Below are 20,696 nucleotides of genomic sequence, written 5' to 3'. Positions count from 1 at the left end.
AGAAGTATATTTTAAAATTTCTTCCAGAGGAACTCAAATCACTCTATGAAAAATATATTTGCACATGCATGTTTATTGCAGCATTGTTCACAATAGCAAAAACATGGAATCAACCCTGCTGCCCATCGAAAGAGAACTGGATTTTAAAAAATGTACATAAACACATGGAATATTATGCAGCTATAAAGGACAAAATTATGAACTTCACAGCAACTTGGATGGACTTAGAGGCTATAATACTGAGTGATCTATCACAGAAACGGAGAACCAAAAATTACATGTTCTCACTCATAAGCAGACCTTGAACAACTATTGTGATACTATAAGAAAGGGATTGGCAGTAGTGGAAATTGCCAGGGGGGCAGCGGGCACACTTCATCTGTAAGGGTACCTGCATAATGAACATTTGTATACCTAACTCTGAATTGTACTCGACATATTTAAAATATAAAATTTATTAAAAATAATAAAAACAAAATTTCCCAACGTATGACTATTTTTGGAATATTGTTTTGTTATTGATTGCTGGCTTGATTCCACTCAATATTCTGTCAATACTTTGTCTGACTTCAGTCCTTCGAAATATGTTCAGACTTGCTTTAAGGCCCCAAACTGTGTAATTTTGGCATGTGAAATAATTGTGTATTCGGTAGGTATTTTGTGCAGTATTCTTTACAGGTCAATTAAGTCAATTTTGTAAATATCTGCTCCCATAAATAGGAACTGATTTTTGTCTGATTGTTCTATTAGAACTCAGAGAGTGTAATGACATTTGAGGCTATACTACTAGTTACATACAAATTTAGAATTTTTATATCTTTGGGATGAATTTCCATCATCACGAGGTCACTCTTAATACTTTAACCTTGAAGTCAAGTTTTTCTGACATTTTTGTTATATCTTTGAGAATTCTCATGTTTGAGACTTGCCTTTTGCAAATAGTAGGTACAATTCATTGTTATTCATTATGGCAATCTTTGTCTTTTAACTATAAAATTTAAATAGTTATATGCAATTTAATCTGATATTTTGAGGTTTAAATCTACCCTTGGCCGGATGCAGTGGCTCCAACCTGTAACTGCAGCACTTTGGGAGGCCAAGTTGAGGGGATTGCCTGAGCCCACAGGTTCGATAACAGCCTGGGCAACTTGGCGAGACCTCATCTCTACTATTAATAAATAAAAAATTAGCTGGGGATGGTAGCGTGCGCTTGTAGTTCTGGCTACTTGGAAGGTTGAGATGGAAGGATTGCCTGAGCCTGGCCGATTGATGCTGGAGTGGCCGTGAGCATGCCACTGCACTCCAGCCTGAGTGACAGAGTGAGATTCTGACTCAAAAAAAAAAAAAAATTTTTATCTTCTTGCTCAGCTTTTCAATTTGTACTACTTTTTCTATGTTCTATTTTTTTTTTTCATTTCTTACCTTCATTTGCATTGATTTAGGGTTTTAAAAAGTTATTCCAGGCCAGGCATGGTGGCTCGATCCTATAATTTCAGCACTTGGGGTGGATGAGGTGAAGGGATTGTCTGAGTCCACGGGTTCGAGAACAGCCTGTACAACTTGGTGAGCCCTCATCTCTAAATAATAATAAAAAAAGTTAGCTGAGTGTAGTAGCACATGCCTATAGTTCTGGCTACTTGGAAGGCTAAGGCAGAAGGATTGCCTGAACCCAGCAGGTCGATGCTGGGATGGCCGTGAGCGCACCACTGCACTCCAGCCTGGGCAACAGAGTGAGACTCCAACTCAAACAAACAAAAAAAGTTATTCCAGTCCTATACATTCCTGTAATGATTATACCAAATATTATCATCTATATCTGACATAAAAATACAATATTATTTGGTTCTTTTTCCTCTTTTTGGGCAATACATGTGTTTTGAAACATGACTCTATTTTTCTTTTAATAATTTTTCAGTGTTTTATAATTTTCTAAATAATTTGCCTAAAAACATATTTATATTATTTCAAAGTCCATATTCATTTATAGTTATCATTCTTTTTTGCATTTCTTACCTTTTACTTAGAATCATTACTTTTTGTCTGAAGGCAACATATATATTATCTATATTTATATTGAGAAAGGAAAAAACTGTATTAAAGTTGTAATAATATATAGCGGTAACAAAAGATGAACACAAGTCATGTTTGACTTCTGCAGTTATAAGAGGTGCTCAAAGTGGTTACTAACAGTGTCCACACTTCTGATTATGATGAACTAAAAGTAATACATAGATAACATCTCCTAAAATGTGTATATGTATTTGTATATAAATTTGCATATATATTTGGCACCCCTGGTATATATATAAAACTTCAAGTCTGTACGGGATGAATTCTCCCAACTTTGGTTTGTCTGAACATGTCTTTTTACTTTCATTTTTGACATGTATCTATGCCTTGGAAACAGAGTACAGTGTTGGCAGTTATTTTCTTTCAGCACTTGGGGGTTATTATTCTATTGTCTTTTGGCTTCCAGTGTGGCTGTTGTGGAATAAGCTGTAAATTTAATTATTGTTCCTTTTATGTCAATTTTTTTTCTTTTTTCTTTCTTTTTTTAAATTTTTTTTCCTCTGGTTGTGTTTAAGATATTTTCTTTGCTATGTATATTGGCATTTTGACTATAAAGTGTCTATGTTTTTCTTTATTCAGTTTTGGGTTTCCTAAACATGTCAATTGATGTGTTTAATTAGTTTTGGAAATATCTCAGTGAATTACTCTGCAAATAGTGTTTATGTTCCATTTTCTCTGTCCTTACCCTTTAATTTCAATTAAACATATATTTAAACTTTTCATGGGTCTTTTAAGGTGAGTGTCATGACCTTAAAAGAAGGAAGCACAAACCTTGAGAGTACTTTGAAGCCTTAATAGCAATTGGCAGAGTAATTTTATGTCTTGAGTCTAATAAAAATTTGGGCTTATATTTGGTGTCTTTGTATTATTTCATTGTTCTACTAATTCACGTAAATTGCAATTTATAAAAGTATTATTTTATGACATTTTTGTTTTTTTTTAAAGTTTGAAAACTTTGCTAGGTTTCTTATACTCTCCTCTAGTTTTTTTTTTTTTTTTGAGTTGGAGTCTCACTTGGTCGCCCAGACTGGAGTGCAGTGGCCGCTCCCAGCCACTGCAGCCTCACCTGCTGGTCTCCAGCGATCCTTTTGCCTCAGCCTTCCGAGTAGCCGGAATTACAGGCATGTGCTACCACGCCCGGCTGATTTTTTGACTTATTGTAGAGATGAGGTCTCACTGCCCAGGCGGGTCTCAAACCCGCAGGCTCAGGCAATCCACTCACCTCAGCCTCCCAAAGGCGCGGGATTACAGGCTGAGCCATCGAGCCTGGCTTCTCTCCTCTAGTTTTTTTAACGTTGTCTTTCCATGCTTTATTCTGGATATTTTCTTCTATACTGAAATTCTCTCTTCAGTCCCGTGTAATTAACTGTTAATCTATTGTGTCTTAATTGCTATTATTATTTTTTAAATTGTAGCATTTTCATTGACTTTTTAAAAAAACTAGTTTTCAGTTCTATGTCAAAATTCTAAAGGTTGCTGAGCATGGTGGTTCATGCCTGTAATCCCAACATTTTGGGAGGTAGAGGCAAAAGGATTGCCTGAGCCCAGGAGTTTGAGACCAGCCTGGACAACTAGACAAGACCTTGTCTCTACAATAAATCAAATATTAGGTGGGCTTGGTAGCGTGTGCCTATAGTTCCAGCTACTTGGAAGGCTGAGGTGGAAGGATTGCCTGAGCCCAGCAGCTTGAGGTTGTGGTAGCCGTGAGCATGACACTGCCCTCTAGCCTGGGTGACAGAGTGAGACTGACTCAAAAAAATAAAAAATTCTAACAGTTGACTTTAATCTCTTTGAACAAAGCAAATATAGTTGTGTTTTTTTTTAATTATGAAGCTGTGGGGTACAGTTAAGGGTTAGGTATACAATTGCGTTTCATTCAGGCACCCTGTTGATATGGGGTGTTTCCCCGTTCCCAGACAGATATTTGCTACTGTTAATCCCATCTCCCTCCCCCCCCCATAGTTTCCCAGTACAGTCAGTCATTTTCGTATAGTATTGCATTGGATGTTTAAGGTCCATTATATGAGTGAGAACATGTGATATTCGGATCTTTGTTTCTGTGAGAGGTCACTCAGTATTATGGACTCTAGTTCCATCCAGGTTGCTGCGAAATTCATGATTTTGTTCTTTTTTATGACTGCGTAGTATTCCATCGTGTATATGTACCACATTTTTTTAATCCAGTCCTCTTTTGACGGGCAGCATGACTGTAAGTTATAGTATTTTTAAAAGTAAATATAAAGTCTAAAAACTCTAATATCTGAGCCTTTTGATCCATGTCTGTGTTTTCTTGGTTTTCATTTTTATGGTCTTGTCTCCTTGCTTTTCTGCTATTTTTTTCTTTTATTGTGTTCTGATATTTGTACTTAAAACATTATTTGTAGATACAATTAGAGTTCTCTAACAGTGTTATCGTCCTCTAGAGTGAATTCATACTTCTGCTAGGTATGTGGGGTATGAGCACTGTGGGATCATTTGAGTCCAATTTCAGGTACTGCCTTTCTTTGGTTTATCATTGTTTTTAGGGTACTGTCCTTCAGTGGCCCATCCAAAAGCAATGAGGTTTGTGAGAGCTATCCTGGCATGTTGGTGCTGGGCACCAAATTTGGCCTTAGCTTTCTAACAGCCTTTATGCTCACCTCCTTGGCCTCTCAGTCCTAATTTTAGGAATTGGCTTATGCTGTAAGAGAAAAAGTTGTCCAAATTGCCAAACTCAGTTCCCTTGTTTGCCACATATTAACCCAATAATTCCTCACCATCATGTTAGCTGTCTAGGACTTTCAAACAGATTTTAAAAGTATTTTGTTTTGCTTGTTGTCCTCAGTGGGAGAGTTGGTCTGAATTACCTAGTTCTCCATTTCTAGAAAAGGAAATCTTAGTATAATCTAGGTTTAACCAAGCATTTCCCTAAATAAATAAGTTATTTTAAAATATCTTCTAAAAAGAGGCTGAATCTAGAGATTTCCCCAATAATTCCAGTTTAACTGAACAACAAATAAGGGCAGAACTGACATTTTTCTAGCATGTAAGTACTTGTTTAGCTACATTGCTAGAGAAAGCCATGAATAAAATAATTTGACCAAAAAATTGTGAAATTATGCAGATAAATGTGATCTTTTAACAGTAAGTGAGGAAGTACCTACATTTAATACTCTGAGTAGAGCATTTTAAAAATGAATATTTGGAAAATCTCTAATAGTTAAGTAATTTTATTGCCAAAAATGCAATAAATATGCCCTTCTAAAAACTTTCATATATACATACTTAACTTGAAAACTTAATTTTTAACATTTTAAAAATGATAAACAATTCTAAAATATTTTGAATCCATTTTTTATTAGTTTGTATGAACAATTAAGTGACATGAGGAAAGATAAAAATTTGCTAGCCATTTTTTTTTTTTTTTTTTTTTTGAGTTGGAGTCTCACTCTGTCACACCAGCCTCGACCTACTAGGCTCCGGCGATCCTTCCACCTCAGCCTTCCAAGTAGCTGGAACTACAGGCATGCGCTACCACGCCCAGTTAATTTTTTGTTTTATTGTAGAGATGAGGTCTCACCAAGTTGCCCAGGCGGGTCTTGAACCCGCGGGTTCAGGCAATCCACTCACCTCAGCCTCCCAAGGTGCGGGATTACAGGCTGAGCTACCGAGCCCGGCTTGCTAGCCATTTTTATTGGAAATTTCACCTAATTGATGGATAAGGTTAAAAAACAAGTTTCAGACTTAGGTGACATGAGCACTAAAACCCATCTCTTGCTTTAATCAAGGTATTTTTGGGAAGCATCTTTTCCATGTCTGATAGCTATTAAATCCAAGCACCAAAATAACTGAATTTTGAAGCAGACCTTTTATTCATAACGAATAAGAAAAGCATAAAAAAATACAGCATATTCAGTCAGATAGGTCTCATCAAAATATTATCAGTAAAAATTTTAAAGCTAAGAGCAAAATAATTTAACAACTTTATAAATTTAAAAAATCTTTTATATTTCAACTTTATCTTATTCTTTTACTTTTTCTATATATGATATATATTTGTATATTATATTGTCATGTTTTTCTATATATTATTATGTAATATCTGTATTATGTGTCTACATGTATGCAAGCATACATATATATGAAATGTAAAACAGAATAAAATGTGTTTCTTAAATGATTGCTCAAAATTTTTTATTGATTAATTCAGAAAGTTTGAAGACCATTATTTAAGGTGACCTCTTGAAAGCTGTCTTCTGGGCTTTACCAATTTGAATAACTAGGCTCTCTACCCCCTTCCCACCGTATTCTGTTTATTGGAGTTCATAGTACTTAGTATATAGTATTTAGTACACAGAATGTACTATGTACATAGTACTTATTACAAATTAAAATTATATGTATATTTGTTTGTTTACATTTTTTTTGAGTCAAAGTCTCACTCTGCTGCCCACGCTGGAGTGCAGTGGCACAATCACACCTCATCTCAGCCTCAGCTTCCTGGGAGATGATCCTTCTGCCTCAGCCTCCTGAGTAGTTGGGACTACAAGCATTCACTACTACACCCATCTAAGTTTAAAAATTTTTTTTCAGAGATAAGGTCTTGCTATGTTGCCTAGGCTTGTCTTGAACTCCTGGGCTCAAGCAATCCTCCCACTTCAGCCTCCCAAAGTGCTGGGATTACAGGCATGAGCCACTGTGCCCAGTTGTTTGTATACTTTTAAAAATTAGATTATAAACTCTAGGATGGTAAAGATTATGTTTGTTTTATTTACCACCATTATTCAGAGTCCAGGAAAGCATCTGGAAATTACTCATCATTCAACTTTTATTGAAGGCATAAATAAAGACATTCTGTGTTTCAAAGTGAGACAGACTTGGTATGGTAGCCATCCTCTAGGACAGTCTGTAGCCTGTTAGGAACCCGTTTGCACAGCAGGAGGTGAGTGGTGGGTGAACAGAGCTCCAACTTCTGTCAGTTCAGTGGCAGCATTAGATTCTCATAAGAGCATGAATCCTATTGTGAACTTCACCTGCGAAGGATTTAGGTTGTGTATTCCTGATGACCTGAGACGGAGCTGAGGTGGTGATTAGCAATAAGGGTTGATTGCCTGTCCCTGCCCCTCCCACCATCCGCAGAAAAATTGTCTTCCACAAAACCAGTCCCTGTTGCCAAAAAGGCTGGGGACCACTGCTCTAGGACAAGCCCCCATGATTGATAGTCATCAGTCCTGATATTCATCTCTCTGTGTAGTTCTCTCCCTTGTTGTACTAGGATTGGCCTATGTGACACAAAGAACACAGCAGAGGTGATCATACATTACTCCCAAGACGAGGTGATGAAAGACAGTGCTGCTTCCAATTTGATCCCACTCTCTTTCTCTTTCTTCTAGTTCTTGCTCTGGAGAAGGATGGCTGCCATGTCATGAGCTCTCTAAGAAGAAACCTCCTTGGCTAGGATCTGAACTCTCCTTCTAACAGCTGCATGAATGAGCTTGGAGGGACATCTAGCCTTCAGATGACTGCAGCTTGACATTAAACTCTCAAGAGGACTTCCAGCAAGATAGCAACGGGACAGGTCGGACTGAGAGTCTCCACAAAAGCCAGCATCCATAAACTCTTAAGAGACCCTGAGGCAGCACCACAAGGCTAAGCCACTCCTGGTCCCTGACTCTTAGCAACTATATAATAAGTGTTTGACATTTTAAGCTGCTTAGTTTGGAGTCATTTTTATTTTTTTGAGTTGGAGTTTTACTCTGTTGCCCAGGCTGGAGTGCAGTGGCATGCTCACAGCCACCCCCTCAGCCTTCTAAGTAGCCGAAACTACAAGCAGGCACTACCACACCCGGCTAATTTTTGATTTATTGTAGAGGTGAAATCTTGCCAAGTTGACTGGGCTGGTCTCAAACCCGCGGTTACAGACAATTCCCTCACCTCGGCCTCCCAAAGTGCTAGGATTACAGGCTGAGCCACTGAGCCTGGTTGGAGTAATTTGTTACTCAGCAGTTGCTAATCAATACACTTGGGTTTGAATACCAGCATCGCCCTTTCCTCGGCTTGTGTACTTGGTCATGTGACTTAATCTCTTAGAGCCTGTTTTGCTTTGTTCAAAGTGATAATTATATTTATTTACAGTGCTATTACAGCACAGTCCCTAACATATAGCCCCCAAAGAATCCCTACCTTAGCCCATTATGTTTAGAGGCAACTAGCTTAATTGGCTTCCTGAGACCCTACGATCCTCAGTGTATCACAGTCCATATAGTGAGGGTCAAAGTGACTGAGGAAAGGTCAGTCAAGATCTAAATACTATTTACTTCTGTTCTTTTAGATATAAGTCACACTAAAACATGTGTATTACATTTCCTCATCTTCTTTAGAAACGTGTTTGCACTTAAGAACATTTTAACAATCTAAAAATATTTTTCTCTGGACCAGTGGTTCTCAAGCTTTTCCAAGCATAGGCTTATAAATGCAGATTGCTGGGTCCCACCCCCAGTGTTTTTTGTTCAGCAAGTCTGTTGTGGGGACCGAAACTTTGCTTTTTTTTTTTTTGATCGAGTCAGGGTCTTACTCTGTTGCCCAGACTGGAGTGTGGTAGCATGATCATGCCTCACTGAAGTCTCAACCTGGGCTCAGGCGATCCTTCTACCTCAGCCTCCCAAGTAGCTGGGACGACAGGCTAGCACCATCATGTCTTACGGTAATGTTTTGATTTTTTGTAGAGATAAGGTCTCGCTAAGTTACTCAGGCTGGACTTGAACTCCTGGGCTCAAGCAATCCTCCTGCCTTGGCTTCCCAACATGTTAGGATTACAGGTGTTAGCCATTGTGCCTAGCCAGACTTTGCATTTTTAACAAATTTCTAGAGTGATGCCAATGTTGCAGGTCAGAGGACTACATTTTGAGGACCACTGGTTTGGTGCATCGTAGATGCTTACAAATGAAGCCTTAGAGTGCTAAATAATCAGGAGCAGCAATAGTCAGGCAAAATAAGGGGTATCATCAAATCCAAATTCCAACTGTGATACACAAGGCCTTGAATGATGCAGCCCGGCTTTGTCTTAACGTTGTGTTTCTGATATTCACCTAGGCCTTCTTTCTGCTCCTTAAAGACATCAGGCCTATCTCTGATTGTTGTGCCCTTGCTGTTTCTGCCGCCCAAGACTCCTCTCTCCTAGATAATGGCTCTCTCTGTGCCTTGAAGGCCCAAAGGTCACCTTCCTGGAGAGGCAGTCTCTACCTGAAGAAGCCATTCCTTGTCACACTTCCCACCCTTGCAATTTCTTCTGTTCCCATCCCTTGTCGTGATCTGGAGCTGCCTTTTTATTTGCCTGTTGGAAAATTCCAATATCACAGACACCTTGTCTCTTAGGCTTTTTGCTGTTTCCAGCACCTGGATCGGGGCCTGGTATGTGGAATGAGCTCACTAGATATCTGTTAGTTGGAAATGTGGGTGTCTGGCATGGGACTCTTCCTTCATAACCTAGTTTCTAAGGGAGAATGAAGAACATGCAAAAGGAACATGGAACCTGGAACTATGGACACAGCCCCACCAGCTGCCAGGATTCTGCCTGCTTAAAGTGTCAAGGAAAGGAGTTTGCACTCTTTCTTGCACCCTGCAGTGTCCTCTACACCTTTAGCTGCCTCATAAGAAGATAATATGGTGACTTGGGCAATACTTTTCACTCTCAGGATTCCAGAGAGTTGCTAAGTGGGTCACTTTTTCATGCATCTAGAACACTCCTGACTTGTAGAAGTGATCTTCTTCAGACTGGCTGGCATCTGCCACGTTGTCCCCAGCTGCAGAGAGTTGCCTGCCTGCCCCTGCTGGGCATCAGGTGGGCTCTCTCTGTAGTCATCTGCCCTGGGAACCTCTAGCTGTTTGAGATCTTAGGTCGGGAAGGGACCATTCCATCGGTGAGGACATGTGAACACTAAGATGGACCAAGAAGCAAACCTGTGTACTCGGATATTCCTATGTTGGATTTGTTTTCCTTCCAATGGTTTGCTAGTTAGAAACAAGTTGCTTGTGCCAAGACTGGCGTAGACAAGGCCTGGACTTTCTCTCCACAGACAATTGCTGGTGGTCTGAGCTGACTCACCCTCACACCCTCACCTCCCGTGGTCTGCCCTTGGCGCCTGGTCTTGGGAGGTTTGCATTCCTGTAGTCATCTTGGGCTGCTGCCTGCCGTGAGCCGTGGGCAAAAACAACAGGACCTTCTCTATGGAATTCAAGAGTGGCCTCACACTCTAGCCACCAGCTTTGACCGCTTGGGGTTTGGGGGAGGGTTTTTTCCAAATAAGGAGACTTGTGAGTCCTCTTAGTTGAGGATGCTCCCGGCCTCCACAGCACTCGAGTTGGAAATGTTTACACAGAGTTCACATGTTATCAGTCCTTTAGATAGGCATGTAGAACATTCTAGCTACACTCACTTCTTTTGCTTCTGTCTTTTATCCGTGTAAAAGTCAGCTAGAGACACTGGTACTTAATTAGTGACTTTGGCATTGGTTGCACACCTTGTTGTGCCAGGAACGAACTGAAGATGGATTTGATGAGAAGCAGAGGCTGTGGGCGGGAGACTTTGGCAGCTCCCAGGGGAGCTGCCTCGGGGGGTTGCTTAGGACAGTTTGTCTCACTCTAGAGCGTTCCTGTGTTTGTGTGGGAGTTCAGTTCAACAACATCTTGTGGCCGGGCATGGTGGCTCACACTTGTAATCCCAGCACTTTGGGAGACTGAGGTGGGAGGATTGCTTGGGGCCAGGAGTATGAGACCAGCCTGGGCAACACAGCAAGACCTTCTCTCTACAAAATAATAAATTAGCTGGGTGTGTTGGTGTACACATGTCGTCCCATCTACTTGGGAGACCGAGGCACGGTCACTTGAGCCCAGGAGTCTGAGGCTGCTGTGAGCTATGATTGTGCCACTGCACTCCAGCTTGGGTGACAGAGTAAAACCCCAACTAAAAAACCGACCAAACAAGCAAACAAAAATACTCCAACTTGTTAAGCACCTTCTCTATACCAGGCACTAGTCCCAGTTGGAAACTGGGGACACCAAGACTAATACAATTCTGTCCTTGCCTTCAAGGACTTCAGAATCTTGTTCGGAGATAACTGTGATGGTGACTTCAAGATGACTACCAATTCCTCCCACTCCTTCCCTTAAATTTGGAATGGCCCCATCACTAGCTCTGGCCAATAGAATATGGTGGAAGCAATGCTGTGTAACCTCTGAGGTTGGGCTTTAAGAGACCCACAATGTCTGTTTTTGTCACTCCTCAAATGCTGTTTGGAAGAAGCATTTCCCACTTTGTCAGGAGCCTGGCTTGAAAGGAGACTACCATGCTGTGAGAAAAGCCCAAGCTAGCCACATGGAGTAAGCTGCAAGAGGAGCTCTGAGTCACCGCACACATAAGTGAAACCTTCACAGGCCTTCTAGTTAGTCCAGACACTAACTGAATGCAGCCGAGGGAATGGACCTCGGCTGATGCCTCGTGGGGCGGAAAAACTGCCCCTCCAAGTCTTGGCTGAATCCTTGACCTATAGAACTGTGGGTCTGTGTATCCACTATCGACACGTAGAACTGTGAGCCTATAAAACAGCTGCTGTTTGTACCCACTAAGTTTTGGGGTCAGTTGTTACACAGCTGTAGGTAATTCAAATGCATGTATGGGCCAGGTTCAGTGGCTCAGCCTGTAATCCCAGCACTTTGGGAGGCAGAGGTGAGTGGATTGCCTGAGCCCTCAGGTTTGAGACCAGCCCAGGCAACTTGGGAGACCTCGCCTCTACAATAAAATGAAAAATGGCCGAGTGTGGTAACATGCACCTGTAGTTTGGGCTACTTGGAAGGCTGAGGCAGAAGGATTGCTGGAGCCCAGCAGGTCAACACTGGGGTGGCCGTGAGTGTGCCACTGCACTCCAGCCTGGGTGACAGAGTGAGACTCAAAAACAAACAAAAAAAACAAACTCAAAAACAAAAAAACCCACAGAAAAACCCAAAATAAATGCATGCATGTAGTCTTAGATAATAATGGAGAAATGCATAGGTACCATAGGAGCACAGAGGAGAGGGGACCTGAGCCAGCCTGTGATGATGACAGGATGGGCCTGGAGTGATTCCCAAAAATGGTTTGCTTGGGTAGAGCATCCTATCTCTCGTTAAAAATAATTTTTTTTTTAGTTGGGATATCACTCTGTCACTCAGGCTGGAGTGCAGTGGCATGATCACTGCTCACTGTAGCCTTGACCACCTGGGCTCAGGAGATCCTCCTGCCTCAGCCTCCTGAGTAGCTGGGACTACAGGCATGTGCCACCACGTCTGGCTAATTTTTTGTAGAGACGAGATCTCACTATGTTGCCTAGGCTGGTCTCAAACTCCTGGTCTCCAGCAATCCTCCCACTTTGGCCTCTCAATGTACTGGGTATGAGCCACTACACCCAGACTCTCTTTAAATTTTTTAAAAATAAGGATGGGAGTCTTGCTGTTTCCCAGGCTGGACTTGAACTCCTGACCTCAAGTGATCCTCCCATCTTAACCTCCTAAGGTGCTGGGATGACAGGCAGGAGCCACCTAGAATGTCCTAGAATGTCCTCTCCGAAGACCTAGACATGAGCCAGGTTTAGGGCATGGTAAAGGTTGTGTATGAACAGAGCCAGAACACATGGAGGGGATTAACAGCAGGCTACCTATGTGAGGGCTCTTCAAGCAGGTGCAGGGCAGGGATTAATGGATATATTGGCGGAGGTGTTCACCATCATCAGTGTAAGAGCGATAGGTATTGACTGAACACTTACTATGAGTCAGAGAGGATCTAAGCCTTCCTATGTGTTGACTTGTTTAATTCTCACAATAGCCCATATTATGAGGACCTTTTTTACATCTGAAGAAAATGAGGCATGCAGAGATCAAGTAACGTGCTCAAGGGCACGCAGCCAGCAAGCACAGAGCAAGGATTCGAACCAGGTAAGATCTTGAAGAACTGTGTGTGCCTCTGTAAAGAGCTTGGGATTTGCTCTGAAGGTGTGCAGAGTGACTCAGAGGTTTTAAGTAAAGGAGTGGCATGGTCACATCAAAAGATTTTCTATTTCTGTATTTTTCCCCACTTCAGTTCTTTCCTTTTTATTTTACTATTGTTATTTTTTGAGTTAGGGTTTCACTTTGTCACCCAGGCTGGAGTGCAGGGGCACGATCATGGCTCAACACAGCCTTGACCTTCTGGACTCAAACCATCCCTCTGTTTCAGTTTCCCACGTAGCTGAGACTACAGGTGTGCACCATCACACCCAACTAATTTTTTTATTTTTTGTAGAGACAAGATCTTGCTGGGTTGCCCAGGCTGGTCTCATACACCTGGGCCCAAGCAATCCTCCCTCCTTGGCCTTTCAAAGTGCTAGGATTACAGGCGTGAACCACTGCACCTGACCACTTTGGTTATTTTTGTTGCCTGTTGTCTATTTCTCTGTAGTGCCAGTGGTGAACTCTTTAGAACAAATGGGGCCCGTGAGCTTATCTTTGAGGGATATAAGGAAGGAGGGAGGTTTGAGGGAGATATGCTACTCCACAGCTGGTCACAGGGGTGAAGGGGAGGACAGACGCCCAGGGAAAGAGTGGGTGTGGCCACCAAGAGAGGAAAGCTGGCCGCATCCTTGACCCCGTGGAAGAATGAGAACAGCAGATGGGAACCAGCCTGTGTTAAAAGGATCTTTGGAGCAGGGGCCCAGATAGGCTCATGGGCTTCCCAGACAATCTGTCTTTCTCTTTCCCTCTCCCCATGGCCTTCAAAGGTGATCAGCATCAAAATCTTAAAAGCAGCTGTTGGATTCCCAAAAGCAATTAGCAAATGAGAGAGCATTCTGTAAAAATCTAGAACTGCCCACCTGGCCGTGGCTAGTGGTTTCTGAAGGAGTCCTCACGGCAGCATGGAAAAACTGGTCCCGCCCACACCACGTCACATTCTTTCTGTCCCCTACTCTGTCTACATGTCCCAGGGTAGCCACGCAGACCCAAAGAGTCTGAATCTGTGGGCAGACTTGCCACATACTCACTCCAGCAGTTTTTTGTGCAAGGAATAAAGCAGCAGAGTATATAAGAAGACAGAAGTCTGGCTTAGGGTCTAGAGGAGAGAGGCTGGGAGACCTGGTCTCTGACTTAGTTTGGCTGGCACTTGTGTTGGAGGACACCGGCGAATGTCTGAAGTTCTTCCGATCCCAAGATCCTCATCTGTAATAGGAGAAGATTAATTTCACCACAAATAATGAGCGTATGCTAAAAGCCTGATCCTTTGCTAAGCACTTTTATATTTTACTTATTTAATCCTCACAATAACCCAAGATCAGTGAAGTTCACTGAAGACTTCCCTATCCAAAGTTCCCTGTATGCATTATCTATGACTGTATAACAAATGACCTCAAATCTTAGTGGCTTAAAATAATCATAAAAACTTATAGACTTGTAGTTTCAATGGGTCAGGCATTCCAGAGCAGCTTGGTTGGGTGGTTCTGGCTTGGTGTCTTTTATGAGTTTGCTGGGGCTACAGTCATCTGAAGCCTTGACTGGGGTTAGAGGATAACTTTCAACATGGTGGTGCTGATCGGCTATTGGCAAGGTTGGTGCTGGTCATGGACAAGAGGCTTCATTCATTACCGTTCTGCCCTAGGACTGCTCGTGAGATTACTTAAATGTCCTCACAATATGGCAGCTGGTTTCCCGTAGAACTAGTGACCCAAGAGAGAGTGGTGTGGAGGCTGCAATGTCTTTTATGACCTGACCTTGGAAGTCACACCCTTTCATTTGCACAATATTCTATTGTTTGCCTTGGTCAGCCTACTTAATAGCAAGAGAACCACACAGGGGGATGAGTACTAGGAGGCGAGGGTCATTAGCACCATCTTTGAAGCTGCCTACCACATCTTACCTCCATACTTCTATCATTTTACTGTATTCTACTTTTAGCAGTGCTTATCTGAAATTCTTATTTTTTTGTCTGAGACTTATTTCCCCCCCACTAGAAAGTAAGTTTCTCAAGAGCAGGAATGTCATCTTTTGTATTGCTGTACTCCCAGCACTGGAAGGGTGCCAGGTGCATGGTTGCTTCTCAACATTGAGAATGAGAGAGACACTATTATGATGCCAATTTTGGATGTAGAAACAGAGGCTCAGGGACGTTAATTTGCCCAAAGTCACATAGATAGTAAGTGGTGGAGCTAGGAAACCAACCTATGCATAGGGACTGATGGCAACAGCCTACTGGGATAACTGTCAATGACATCAGGGCTGCCGTTTGCATCTGGAGTGATGTCTGCATGTGGAGAGCAGGATAGCAAGCAGGAGAAGGACTGGAGAAGTCCTGGGACTGGGAAATACTAGGAGGAAGTGTGTGAATGTCTATGTGAATGGATGTGTGTGCATGGTTAACACAGCTGAGTTGAGTGTGTATGGGTATGTGCATGCACATGTGCATGCCAGAGAGAGAGAAAGAGAGAGAGAGAGAGAGAGAGAGAAAGAGAAAGAGAGAGAGAGAGAGAGAAGTGCACACTCCTGTGTGGGTATGGTAGGTGGGTCATTAAAGGGGAGATAATGTATTCTTATTTGCCTCTCCAATCTTTGAAAAATTTGTCTACAGGGACTATTCTTATTAAAATGACTAAGTACATTTTCCTTTATAAATTCCGCAAGCAATTTAAGTCATTATTTGACTAGCGAGCATATGCCAAATTACACATGGATTGCTAACATGATTATGTTTGTGGGAATTATTCATTTTCTGGATTATTTGCCAGAAGAAAAAAAGTACTGTCTGTTGGCCACCCACTCTCCATTCTCCTTCCCAGCCTCCTGAGGGAGGGGCCCTGGTATTCATCAAAAATACAATGGGGTCCTCTCAAAACAATGCCTTACCCACCCCCTCTCCTGGCCTGTGAGCTGAAAATTTGGAGGAAGAACGAAGGGAAATGGTTATGAAAGTCCCTCACTTAGTCTCCCTCCTCTGAGGCATGCTGGGTGCTGAGCTTTGGAGAAAGGGGTGCTGTCTGTGTTGGAGGGGTCTTTGGTCTTTGAATGAGACCAGGGTGAGACCCAGGAGAAAGGCCACACAAGTTGGCTGCTGAGGCTGACTGTGATCCAGCCTTAAAGCGAAGGTGCTGATAAAGTCCCTGAGTTTCTTCAAGGCCCAGCCCAGTTCACCAGAATAGGAAAGTGCAGAGAGATTCTGTGCAGAAGCCTACTCAGGAAAATGAAAGAGTTTGCATTTAGCTTGAAAGTATCCTCAGAAATCTGTGGGTGTCTGTGGTTAGCGGGACCCAAACCAGACCTGGCTGAAAGACTGAAACAAGCTTCTCCCTCAAATAGTGAGTTTGTCTTCATGAACAGTAGGTAGACAGAGATGGAAGAGTCATGTGTCAAAGAGAGTGGCATTCTCCCTCTGCTTAGCAGTTAGGCAAACATTTATTCAAGGAAGATTCCACTGGAGCCCTACCTTACTTTTGATGCCAATGGAGGGGTGATAGGAACTGACTTACATTTTACAAAGCTCACTCTGGCTGCTGTGTATGTGTGTGTGTGTGTGTGTTTGGGGGTGGGGGATGGAATGAGGTTCAGAGTGGAGGTATCAAATGAAATTAGAAGGGTGCTATGGAAGAAGATGGTGCAGATTCAGCTGGTGGTGAAAGAGGTGGTGAGAAGGATCTGTGTTTGAGACATACGGGGGGGGGGCCAAAAAACTCCAGCATTATCTTTTGGAGGGTGGGTCCCTTCTAGTACAGGCTTCCCCTGCTATGTAAGTGTTCTAGGAACCCACTAGCATCAGTGTACCAGCTAGTGTTGTTGTGAGAGGCTACACTGACTTCAGTGAATTTTTTTGTCAAACTGGTGACTGGCTCTTCTGCCATGACAACGCACCTGCCCACACTGCACTGAGTGTTCTGCAGTTTTTGACCCAAAATGGCACCATCCCCTTGTCCCACCCTCCCTATTCACCTGCTCTTGCCCTGAGTGACTTTTTTGGTGTTGTTGCCCCAGATGAAGAAAGTTCTCAGATGGGAACGTATGCTGATGTGGATAAAGTGAAACACAAAACGGCAGAAGTACTAAAAGGCATCCAAATTGACGAGTCCAGAAACTGTTCTGAGCAGTGGAAAAAGCATCTCAATAGATGTATTACATCAAATGGAGAGTACTTTGAAGGTGACTGAAGTAAGAATAAATACACAATTTTTAAAGAGTAAATTCTGTTTTGTTTTTTTTTTGGGGGGGATCCCCAAAAAAACTTGGTGATTAGAGCTACTGGGCATTATGATGATTTGGATCTGGGGCTTGAGGAAAGCGAAGAAGTCAAGGATGCCTCCCAGGTTTGTGCTGGAGCAGCTGATGAGTGGACACTTTTTATTCACATGAAGAAGACAGGAGAGAGGCAAGAATGGAAGGTAAAAATCCAGATTGTTCATGTAATAAATGCTTACAGATTGTCAGTATCTGTTGCTCCTGAAATGCTGGTCTATTGTTTCTCATCTCCATATCTGTGCATATGAAATTTCCTCTATCAGCGACTTCCCCTTCCCATGGTATTGTCGAAGGTTAAGTTATGATCTGTCATTCAAGGTTCGTTTCCAATGCTATCTCCTCCCTATTTCCACTGTGAGAGAGCTCTCTCTTCCCTTAAACTCCACATAATCTAGTATTTAGGTCTCTTTAACTGCTTGCATTGGGATCTCATTTATGTAAGCCCCTTATCTTCCCTATTGGCTGGCAATCTTGAAGGCAGGGATGCTCATTACTCATCTTGAATTTCCTGTGGCATAGGCATAGTAGCTCTCACATTGGAGGAACTCTGTAAAGGTTGCTGAACGGAATCAAATGTTACAGAGAAGATGGCTACATTGGGAGGGGGAGTTGAGCTAGGTATTCTCTAAGGCTGGTTTCTGTCCTACAATTTCACGATTCATTTGACTGCAGGTTGAATGCCCTACCACTCACAAGGTTTCTAAGTTGCCTAGTTTTGCACTGGGCTGCAGAGTACATGGAGAAAGCAATCTACCTTCAATGCCAGCCCAAGAAAGGAAGGAAAGATGGGGTTATGAATGCATACAAATATAGTTTTCTCATGCCAAATATAAATGGTTTCAGATTGTGCAGTTTTCTACTATCCATTCTTTTGTTCTATTCTCTCTTCTGTCTCATTGAGAGGGACAATCTGACAATAGGTCAAAAACAGGAAATGATGGTGAGATGCCAGGATTACCTTCAGTAATTCCTCTCCGCACCTGCGCAAGAGTCTCACATATATATATTTGATGACTTAATTTTGGCAGCACATATACCTATCTCTTTCCAATTCCTAGCTAAATATATATTTGAAGATTGGAGAATGAAACATGCAGTTAAGGGAAGCTGTTGCTCTTAGCAATAACCCAGGTTTTTACTTTAATGTGTGTATCAGTTAGCTTTTGCTACATGACAAATAATCCCACAACATAGTGGCTTAACATAATAACCACTTATTTTAACTCCTAATTCTGTAGTTTGGCGATTTGGGCTAGGATTCCCAGGCAGTTCTGGTCTCAGCTGGCTTGGCTGATCTTGGCTGAGTTCATTTATGTACCTTTGATCAGCTGGTGAGTTATGTACCTTTGATCAGCTGGCTTGATGGCTCAGTAGAAGCGGCTAGGAGATCTGAACCACTCTCCACAGGTCTCTCTTTCTCCACAGGCTCACCTAATCTTTACATTGTGGCCACAGCATTCCACAAGTGAGAAAGAAATTATGCAAAGCCTCTTAAAGCCCAGGTTCTGAACTTTTCAACATTGCTGCTGCCTGCATTCTGTTGCCCACAGCAAGGCACAAGCCTAGTCCAGGTTCAAGGCATGGATACACTGTCTTCCGACGGAAGGAGAGGTAAAGCTACATTGCACAGTCTATAGGTACAGACTTTTTCAAAGAATGGAGAGGCAAATAAGACTAAGGTCAAAAAAGAATTGGGGCCATTTTTGCAATATGTCACACTTATGTAGGGTGCTTTTGGCTTAAGTAACAGAAAATCTAAGTTGTTTAAATGGTAAAGACACACTATGTTAGTTCACAAAATGCAAAGTTTGGAGGAAAAGTGATGCCAGGGTTATTTCATCTGCTTAGTAATGCCACTGTGGTCCCAGATTTTCTTTGATTCAGTTTCCCACTGTGTCATTCCTAGCATGTTGGCTTTTGTCCACATTTTAACAACATGTCCATGACAGCTTCAGGCTTTACTGACAGATGACAGAGTCCAGAGGAGAAAAAGGGAAAGTTTCTGTCTTGTGTCTCCTTTTAGAAATGAGGAAAATCTACCCAGAAGCCCTTGCAGCATTCCCACTGGGCCCCATTACATCATATCGTAAATGATCAGCTGTAAATTGAAAAGCTCTGCCCATTGACTTTATACTACTAGCTTTTGAGGTTGGAAGGTGGGAATGGGTGGTATTTCCATCAAGAAACACAGCTGGTCACGGTGATTCACACCTGTAATCCCAGCACTTTGAGAGGCCAAGATAGGAGGATAGCTTGAGTCCAGAAGTTGGAGATTAGCCTAGGCAACATAGCAAGACCTGATCTCTATTAAAAAAAAAATTAGCTGGGAGTGGTGGCAAGCACCTGTAGTCCCAGCTATTTGGGATGCTGAGGTGGAAAGATTGTCTGAGCCCAGGAGTTCGAGGTTGCAGTAAGCCGTGATTGTGCAACTGCGCTCCAGCCTGGGTGACGGGTGAGACCCCACCTCAAACAAACAAACAAAAACACACATCAACAACAAAAAACATAGTGATTTAGGAATGTTAAATGTAGGGCAAGTAGACCTACCCAGAATAGTAGCTTTGAATTTATCCTTCTAAGATGTTTCTACATTGGCAGTGATTTCTTTAATAAGAATAAAAATGATGACTGGGCATGATGCTCACGTGCACTTGTAATCCCAGCACTTTGGGGGGCGGAGGTGAGAGGATTACCTGAGCTCGCGGGTTCGAGACCAGCCTGGGCAACATGGCAAGTCCTCTCTCTACAATAAACATAAAAAATAGCTGGGTGTGGGGGTGCACACCAGTAGTTCCAGCTTCTTGGAAGGCTGAGGCGGAAGGATTGTCTGAGCTCAGAGGTCAAGGCTTCAGTGGCCGTGAGCATGTCACTACACTCCAGCTTGGACGACAGTGAGACTCCAACTCAAAAAGAATAAAAAAAGAATAAAAATGATAACAACCACTACAACAATAATAAGTGGCAAACGTGCAAACATGACATTAATTCATCTAGTAGGGGGTGATGTTGGGCAAAGAATTTCAAGTAAATGAAAACAAATAACTTGAAACATTTTTTTCTTATTTGATTATTTGACTACTTATGTCTACTCCTTGGTCCATCTAATACAAAGTATATTTCTTTAAATCTTAGAGGGTACTATGAGGTCTGAGTTCCACAGCTTAAACAGTCAAAGAGTAAAGGATTGAAAAACAGCCATCGGCTAGGAAACTTGAAAGTTTTTGTTTACTGAGTACATTTATCCTTAATTTAATTAAGTCTCACAACATCTATTAGTTCTCTTGTCTTTAAAATTTGACCTGGAGTGACATATATGGCAAATGCAAGCATCATTTTTCTAGAAAGTCTCAAGTGAAAAGTGCTTCTCC

The 20,696-nt window shown here is 42.1% G+C and overlaps 1 long non-coding RNA gene across 1 annotated transcript in view; it reads left to right on the top strand.

Moving 5' to 3' along the window:
- LOC110596526 overlaps window positions 1-17,197 on the top strand; it is a 32,317-nt gene extending 15,120 nt beyond the window's left edge. Inside the window, exons 3-5 of the long non-coding RNA XR_002482529.1 lie at window positions 7,443-7,627; window positions 12,905-13,014; window positions 17,068-17,197. This is a non-coding gene — a long non-coding RNA (uncharacterized LOC110596526). The remainder of the gene's footprint in view (window positions 1-7,442; window positions 7,628-12,904; window positions 13,015-17,067) is intronic.
- The last annotated feature ends 3,499 nt before the right edge of the window (window positions 17,198-20,696 follow it).

The sequence above is a fragment of the Carlito syrichta genome, unplaced genomic scaffold (assembly GCF_000164805.1).
Source record: "Carlito syrichta isolate Samal-C Ts95f unplaced genomic scaffold, Tarsius_syrichta-2.0.1 Scaffold309784, whole genome shotgun sequence".
Lineage (NCBI taxonomy): Eukaryota > Metazoa > Chordata > Mammalia > Primates > Tarsiidae > Carlito > Carlito syrichta.
The sequence above is the reverse complement of the archived record's forward strand: the minus strand, read 5'-3'. Positions and strand labels throughout refer to the sequence as shown.